The sequence below is a fragment of the Anneissia japonica genome, unplaced genomic scaffold, assembly GCF_011630105.1.
Source record: "Anneissia japonica isolate Jap-2015-1 unplaced genomic scaffold, ASM1163010v1 scaffold4054_len1135799_cov195, whole genome shotgun sequence".
In the NCBI taxonomy this organism is placed as follows: Eukaryota; Metazoa; Echinodermata; class Crinoidea; order Comatulida; family Comatulidae; genus Anneissia; species Anneissia japonica.
In genome coordinates this window covers 349,071-358,806 of record NW_022694605.1, presented here as the reverse complement: position 1 = coordinate 358,806, position 9,736 = coordinate 349,071, and the positions used below count along the sequence as shown (strand labels likewise).

Below are 9,736 nucleotides of genomic sequence, written 5' to 3'. Positions count from 1 at the left end.
ACCTTTCACTGTCTATGCAGACGCCTTAGCCTTAACCGTTAGGGCTGCGTTTGTAACTCCAATCCTCCACACTCATTTTGCGCATTTGTAGTTGAAGAGCACTAGTTCTTGATGCACCACAAGTAACAGATATCAATTTGGTACGCTCTCTTCTTATATAACCAATTAATTACATGACGGGATTTTCAAAATGTATGTATGTATATGTGTGTGTGTATTTAGTCTGTTTACTCAAAACTGTATTTAGTTCATATCTTTTTGTATCATGATTTTTTGAAGTACTTTTTTGGAGATTCTGTCTTGTTAAGAAGAACACGCAAGCGGAAGCTATGGATAATTTTTTTTTTCGGTTAAATTTATACAGAAATCTATATTTTTTTTCAAGCGTGTAAGTAGTACTTCAATAAGTTATGGTTGAAATAGGTACAACATAAATATTTAAAAAAAAACAACCTAATAGTACGGCTAACAATACACGTAATACCGGTAATTATTCCAGCACTGATTTGCTGGTAAATCGGTAGGAAATATGTATGTGATTGTGAATTCTAAAAAAAGACAAAGGGAAACATGTGATATTTTAAAAAATATATTATTTATCCCTATTTCTAATAAATTCTCGCACTCATTCGTCTTATGGTCACCAATTATTAGGTATTTTGAAAAAGGAAGCAACTGCAAGTATGCCTGTACCCAAAAATATGCGATGAGAAAACGAAAGTAGCTTCCTGCACCAATCACAATACACAACATTTTGTTGGGACTAAAACACTACAATAGGCGGCATTAGATGTTCTATTAATGCTACAGACCTACATGTCAGTGGAAAGTCAGTAGATTTTTAAATAATTTAGGTAAGCCTACTGATTTTTTAAATAGTTAGCTGCAGACAATAGGAGATACAGTACTGGTAAATTGGGTGCTAGTAACATGGGGAGATTTGGCAACCTTACGAATACGAATACGTCATTATCATTATCGTCATTCGCGCCTCAAACGTTCTTGACAATATACTGTACAAGCTGAATATGATACTTGATTCATGCAAAATACACGCTGTGACATATGTTCTACTCTAGGGGAAGGATTGATGGTCTGACGTAACCGTATTCGTTATCGTTTTCGTCTTGCGAAAACTCCCTATAGAGTATTGATGCTGGTAAACATTATAGTGGCTATTATTTACTGTACACAGTTCTAGATTCAAGTAATATTTATTCAAGATTTTACAAGTGATCTGTACATTGTATTTCAACATTCAAATACATTGTTCGCAATATTTTAAAGGAAATAGTACATAAATGCATTTATTTATACACCGGAAACGGACCTCAACGAACAAGAGGATGTTAAGTGCAGGGCCCTTGTACAAATAGAAATACAATAACAAGAGAGAACATAAAATGACAATAAATAAGACACTAAATGTTAATTACTTAAAATATAAGAACTCTCGCAACCAACTCACAAGACAATCCAAAAATTAAAATGGCTATAGGCCTTGTTAAGAATAGAAATTAATTTGTTGAGAAATTGTGTTCATATAGTAGACAAGTACATCGAAAATGATTGGCAATTCGACCTCGTGCCTCCGGAAAAGGACCACTACAAACAAGCAGGCTTTAAAGTACATGACCCTTATACAAATATAAAACAATAACACTAGAGAACATGAAATCACAATGTTCTTACAGACTACATTTTAATTGCTTAAATATAAAAACCCAGCATCCAACCTCAAAAGACAATGTACCAAATTTAAGATGACTATGTAAAAAGAAAAAAGGTATTTAAAATTGACAATAATACAGTACAATTAGAATAATTGACACTACGTTTTGGCAATTCTACCTTAGGCCAATACATCGACCAATAATTTGATAAAATATTCTGATTAATGCACATATATGCCTACATGAGAAAACTATATAAGAATGACTTATGTACATAAATGTCTGGCAAAGGTTGACACCACCCCTGAATAGAGGGGGCCGGGCATGGAATTGTACAGTACATTTGTACGGTCCCTGAGCACCCACCATATAAGGGGCTGAGTGTACGGAAATTTATGTCTCTCGCACCCCTAGATTGCCAGAAATGGCATTCTCAACTTACCTTTCTCCCCAACCCCCATTTTTGTAATTGTCAAAGATTTAGGGAAGGGGTTTACCCCTGAAAATCCGCCTCTGTATACAAATTACAATATATCAGTCGACAGTAACGCCTTCCTTGTAAATGCGATTCAAGGAAATATTAAAGAGATGGTTTTCTTAAAATATTTAATGTGTTGTTTATGTTTGTTTCAGATAGTTTATTTTTGTCAGTTAATATGTTGTAAATTATTGTGCTACGTTCTTGCAACAGGTAAGTGAAAAAATCATATTTCACATGTTTCTTCTAAGACAAGAAAGCCTCTTTTAAATCTGGAACAGAAAAAGTTTCGAACCCTCGACCTGAAGGTTGAGAATTCGAGCCACGTCCATTTGCGCCAAACCGTGGTTTACAATTAAAGGTTTCCAGTACTTTCATATCCGTCTGGCATTTTAAGGCCTTATCCTGTAATCACCATCACCATGCAATACCGGTTCGCCACCTTCCTCGTAAGCATGGTGGAGCACTCGGTGCTTACCATTGACCCATCTTGTTCACATCCACCTAATTACCAGTTGTAGAGATGCGAAGAAGATAACCTAGCAAAATAGGTCAGGTTAATACTTCCAAGATTCTATTTTTATAATATTATTATATATTTATTTATTTAATATCAGTTCTCAACACTTATTCTTATCTAGATCTCTGTGGCCATGACAAGTTCTAATAACCCTAAATACCTGTTTACAAAGATAAGGGTTACCTCTCAAGATTATGTAATTCAGTTTGATTATTTTATAAGACTGTAATTTTTAATTACATATTTCAAAATGTCATAAGTTTGTTTTTTTGTGAATACAACTTTCTAAATTTGTGTTATAATTTGTTGTGTATCTAGATATCATACTCACAAAATTTACATTTTTTTTTCAAAATATTTAGGTCGACAATAAAATTGTTTTCAATGTATCCCAACATTTTGACCAGGAGCTTGCTTCACTTGGAAGAGATCCCCGCCTGAACTGCCACATTGTAACAGCGCCCCCGGAGATTGGATGGCCCGCATTGCCGAGTGACACCGTGTACTATTTTGTGATTAGTGTGATATATAGGCCACTGCCACTACGGGAAACTTTTTTAACAAACCTTAAAGTTGCATGAATTTATATTATGCTACAACATTGCCATTATTGCATGACCTTTTTGGTATACTAACCAAGATTAGGCACACATAAAATTTGTCGAGGAAACGCCTTTTCAATAAGATAAGCATTATTCTTCTTAGGATCCTCCTTATCTTGCTTAAATGCAACGGGGAATTCTAATCAACGCGTCCGTGTCGTCGAAGATGAGCGATAGCGTTAATGAAACATGATTAGTTTCTGGATTAAAAAGCATAGACAATGCTTGCTACAATGTCAAGTTCTATTGCGTTTTTTTGCAACACAAAACTAAACTAGTATAACGTTTTTATCGTCTTGTAATAGTAACCACCAAGGTCAAAAATAAAATAGTTTTCAAACCCGGATGCAAGGTAAAACATTATGCTAAGGATAGACAAAGTAATACTAGCTAATGAGAGATTTACGAATTAGGTCTGGATTGCTATAGTCTAGGTCATAATCGGCAGTGGCATACGCAGATTGATATAATATTGAACACCGAATGAGGTTGGGATCATACACATTGTGTGTCAAATCCATAGAATTGCATGACTCAAAATTAATGTAGTGTATATAATAAATATTTAAAATAGGATAGAAAATGAGTTAAATGCATGACTTACCCTGCGTGTAGCCTGGTTTATATGGGAATGCTTCGCATGTAAGTTTAAAAATGCAATCAGAAAAAGACCCATTAAAACCATGCCATTTTCACTCTAATTTATTGAGTCGTTTCATGTAAAAATAGTCAAGTCAATCTATAATTATGCACTTCATTTTAGTAGACCAAAGCATTGAAGATTATCCGTTTTATTCTCCCTTAGTGTTTAATAATTTACATAAATATTAGAACATTTAACTTTGAGTATTTGTGTGTGGTGTTGCTTATTCCTGGCTCAGGGCAGCCCATTTTCTTTCAGACAAATTCGCTTAAATAGTTCTTTTCGTTACATCGGAGTAGAGCATGAAACAACGCTGCAACGATGTCGGTTGGTGGATTCCCCTCCCTTATCACCGATGTCATTTTACCGGCTCAGACGATCTCGTTTAAAAAAAATAATCAAATAATTTAATTGAATTTTTAGCCTCCTCCTTACTTCCTCGCTAGATGATTTTTAAGATACTGTCTGTCGAATAATAAGCTTGCAAGAATAAAGTTCAATATTTGAATTGCATGATTTTATATTTGAACCTTAATAATTTATTGACTTAGCTTGTCATGCAGTTAACATAAAGAATGCCTGTATTATAATATATTATCTTATATAGATATATATATTTATATATATATAATCTTATATATATTTATATATATATTTGTATGTAGTGTTACTTATTCCTATGTATGTATGTACACGTATGTCTACGTGTGTTTCGAAACATATAATATGATACTGCGTAACGGTAGTAAAAACTTAGATACGTACAATTTTGGCTTGAAACGCTAAACATTTATTTCAACGAATATACTCTTGTAGTCTTAGCCAACACTTGACATACAAATTGATTTTGCGTATCCATATCAATGAAGAAGATGTGTCCACGTGTGTTTCGAAACATACTGCGTAACGGTAATAAAAACTGAGATACGTAAAATGTTGACTCTAGAAACACTAAACATTTATTTCAACGAATATACTCCTGTAGTCTTAGTCAACACTTGACATTTACATTGATTTTACGTATCTGATATTACCGTTACGCAGTATTATATGCTACGATATATACTATATATATATATATATATATATATATATATATATATATATTTATTTATTTATTTATTTATTTATATAAACATATACAATAAAACAAAAGTGACTCCAAATAGAGAAAGTGAGACCAAATACTTTGCAAAGGGCCAATACCTTAACATATACTTGGGAGAATTTCATCTAGTCTTCAGTTGAATTAGTCTAGGCCTATATATTGAAGAACCATTTACAGTATACTAATCTTAAAATACACTTGGTAATCAAGAATATGCTTTAAAATATATCAGTAAAATACCAATTTCTCTCTATATAGTATTGAAAGTTGTTAACTTATATATATGATCTTTATCAAGTGGGTGTTTTTCTAATTTTAGCAGACAGTAAGTAGCTTATTGTAAGCTAATGCTGGAAATGTATCATTATTGTAAACGGTGGAGTTGAGGAAGTCCGCGAGAGTGTTAACCAAGATTCGAACTCGAACTAGGCCAGGCTTTATTTTAAATTCAAATCCGATTGAAGGTGACTTCCATTAGTATGCCTAGATCAAGATATGTAAAAATATGGTTTTAATATGCAAAATATTCTGGTTACAGGTTCGATTCCATGCCAGAGATGCTTTCTGATAAAGAGACTTTTCTTGAAAAGCTGCCTGGATGCTTGATGCCTATTTATTTATTTATGTATTTATTAAAAAAGAATAGCCTGCAGTTAGAGGGATCTCGAATTGGCGGGTGCAATTTTATATAGGCAGGAAACGTATAATGCATTGTAAACGATAAAGAAGAGGAATCAGTGATAGTGAGGTTGCTCCAAATGGAACTCAAACCCATCGGTTTGAACTTTGAGGTGTTCCTCTTCAATAACGTACATAATATAATAGGCCTACATTATACAGTACTGCATTACTGCAAGAGAGACCTTGTTTATTTGGATTATATGTAATATAAATAACCTATTGTTATTATATTATACCTTAATACTATTATTGTTTAAAGCATTGTTCCTATACCTTCTTTCATCTTTTAACATAAGACTTGGTAATATACTTAGTTAAAATATCTACAATATGGTACCACACAACTGTATGTAGCCTATGTAAATTAGATTGTGGTAATAATTTAAAGATGAACGAATGAAGATAAGTATCATTTTCTTTGGCGCTTGTTTTAATGCTGCATAGCCTATGTGTATTATATAATATAATCAGGTGACGTTATTATAATATAATGATAAATCAAATATATATTCAAATATATATATATATATATATTTATTAATTAATATGTGTATTAATATTATAACGTAACAGAAGGATTTTTCTGCATTGCATTGTATTAAAAGTTTAAAGTTCTCTAAATGTATTTGACTTATTTTACAATTTTTTTAAATATTGAAACCATTTTTTTTTAAATGTTGCAATTGTAAAAATATAAACTAGAGTCATAATACAGTATATTGCATCCTGGATTTGGTTCGCTGTTGAATGAAAATTAATTTGTTATTTAACACTGGACTGTGAAATGAAATTTACAGGATAATGCAACTTGCATTCAAACACCAACTATGAAACTTACCTTCCAGTTACTTTGTTTCCTGTTTAATGAAGAACCGCAAATTAGCGTCCTGACAGCATGGCTATTACACAAGTAATGAATAACATCCGAGAAATCTAATGTTTTACCTTCTCAAGAATGTTGTTGTTGTAGCCCAGTGAAAAAAAGTCATGTCCATGGATATGACATCTTTCACTTTAATAATATCGAACACATAACCTCATGTTTTTGTTCATGTGACCATATGATAATAATAATAATAGTAATAATAATAATAATAATAATAATAATAAATACTAATAATAAATAATAATAATAGGCCTAATAATAATCATGATAAACCTAATGATAATATTAATAATAATGATAATAATAATGATAATAATAATGATAATAATAATAATTTTGGCTTATAGCCTCAATGCACTTAACAATAAAAATGCTAGGAGAAATTTAAGAAAAGTACATGTTGTACATGTATAATAATGATAGGCTAGTAACAAAACAACGACAATAATTACTTTATTAATAATAATTTGTTTATGTTAAATGTACTTTTTTTTAAATTTTAAATATTAAAAAATCGTCTGTCATATTAAATTATAATTATTTTAGAATGTTTTATATGCCTGAATTTGTCAGGAATGGTCTTGATTACACATAAATATTCATTTTTCCAATTTGATTTACATAGTACCGTATTTTTTCTAAATTCGTTCGAAAGTAAAATGTACTTATTTTCACAACATTCATTGATTTTGAAATCTCACTTCCTGGGAACCGATAAAAGAATTATCTAATCCTAATGAAAGAAAATCTGCAATCCGCCCTCCTTTAACTCAGGTCCTCAATTGACACTCGCTCCCCTCCTGACCCCCGGTAAAAAATTCGTGATCCGCCGCTGAAGGAAAATGTCTACGTCTACGTTGAATCAAGAAAATACGTGATGATCTTGATGCCATAAGTGGCAGCACCACGTAGTCACGTTAATTGTCAGCCCGCAAATTCAGTCTATGTAACGCAATCGTAAACTACCCGAACTCTAGTCAGCTTGTGATTGGTTGAACGCGTTAAACTTAATAACAGCAGCGATAAGCCTTTATTGTCGCTTGAACTGTGGTTGAAATTCTGTTGACGTACTTAAGTATATGATTGGCAGTAAAATACTTAAGTGCAGTACTTTGGTAAAGTTTACAATAAATCTTTTAATTAATTCTTACTTAAAATGTGGATTTTCTTTACAAAACGAAATAAAATACTGTAGTCCACGAATAGTAGAACACTAAACATCGCTAATAGTATGTAAGAAAACATGAAGTTATTTTCGTAATTACATTACGACCCTCTCACGACCTTTTTGTTGGCTTACAATTTGTAGTTCATTTCATTGTCACCAGCGAGTCAATTGACATAAGACTCAAGACAAAAGCGGAGTTGTTAGACGTGGGAAGTGAAATCCTGGTTTTAGCCTAATTTAAACAAACCAAGGAACATCCCCTTGGATCAGAAGGCAATCGTAAAAATATTTTCTTTCTGCATTGTTTACCATACAGCGCAAGCCTCGAATTGAGTTTGTCTAGTAAGGTCGTTTTCTGACACTTTTAGGCTACGCGCTAGTAAAGTCGTAAGTGTACACTTAACGACAGGTTGTTGGAAAATCAACTTTAAATTCTTATGATTCCATCACTCATAATTCATCCCCTCACTACATCTCCAATCTAATTTCACTTGGAGTGTGGTTTATTAGAGCATACGGATGGTTTTGCATTATGGGCTTTCTATTTTCAAGTATAATACCATTACTATTACCAAATGTAATAGGCCTACGTGTTTTCTTCTGGCTTTGGGTTAAGTTTCGTTTAGGCTTATGGAATTGTGCCTATGCTTGCTGTGCCTTGGCATTTTTTATATTTCCCATCGTTAATGGAAACGGAAAACGTTAAGTCTATAAAAATGTTTTCTCACGGAAATAGGCGAGGCATAGCAATAGCTAGGCATACTACATAGTCAGCAAATGATCTACCTTCCCTGTCTGAATTCACCTTCATTTTAACCGCAGACATATTTAAAGTGAGTATTTTGTAATTATTTTTAGGCCTAGAGATACCCGGATTTACGTTCATCTCTTCGGGACTACTCCGTATTTTCTACGGTCTATTCCGTGACGTTGTTACAAATCCCTATTTACATATTTGTTGGCTTGTTACCATAAAGGAATATTTTTTTAATCGTTGTTTGTGCCGTTGCCCGAAAATAATATTAATATTTAAAAATTCAAGACTTACAATTAACGCTTTCTGATAATTGGGCAGGACACACAAACTGGATAAATGATAATAAAAATAATAATAATAATAATGTAAAAGGATATAATAATAGTAATGGTAGTAATATTGAGGATAATGATAATAATAATATAATGATAATAATAATATTTTGTAATTGTAAGAATGTAATAATAATGACGATGATGATTATGATGATGATAAAGATAATAATCGTACGTACATAATAATAATAATAATAATATTAATAATAGTAATAGTAATAATAATAATAATAACAATAATAATCATAATAATAATAAAAACAATTATAATAATAATATCAAGAATGAAGAAACAATGAAACAATGACATGGGTATATGAAATCATAGGCATATGTATAATATAACAATATCTGTTTTATTGGGTTTATTTTTTACAGCAGTAGCGAATGGAATGAAGAAGAAATGCGGTCTACTAAAAATAGTTTATGCATAAATGATCGTTAACTAAAGATAGGTCTAGCAATAAATTGTCCTGAAACATGCTTTATGCTATAAATGGCCCGAGATAACGATCAAAGCAATATGAGCTTTAAAAGGTCAGGTAAATTAAATGTATGAGTATTAATCTTATATGCCAAAACTGTTCCGCGAGCTTTTGTATGTTATAAAACTCATCCTGAAAGCTGTTCGACATTCGACTCGTTGTTTTATTATTATGCTAGTAGATCGCATCACTTTGTGTCAACATAATTGTATTTCAATCTAAGTCAGCTCAGTAAAGTATTGCAGAGTGGACACATCCTTTGCTAAACTACAAAACGTGTCCAATATTCCTATACGAAAATCTAATGCGATTAATTAATAAAATTCTGTAAGCGATAAGTCCATATGTAGACCAAGATGTTGAACTTGAGCCACTGATAAAAATCTCGCACGAAATAGAG

The 9,736-nt window shown here is 32.0% G+C and overlaps 1 long non-coding RNA gene across 1 annotated transcript; it reads left to right on the top strand.

Annotated features, from left to right (window-relative positions):
- Positions 1 to 60: 60 nt before the first annotated feature.
- On the top strand, positions 61 to 4,576 carry LOC117101132. The gene is made up of 3 exons (XR_004444236.1): positions 61 to 854; positions 2,307 to 2,364; positions 3,034 to 4,576. It is a non-coding gene; the product is annotated as an uncharacterized LOC117101132 (long non-coding RNA).
- Positions 4,577 to 9,736: the final 5,160 nt, after the last annotated feature.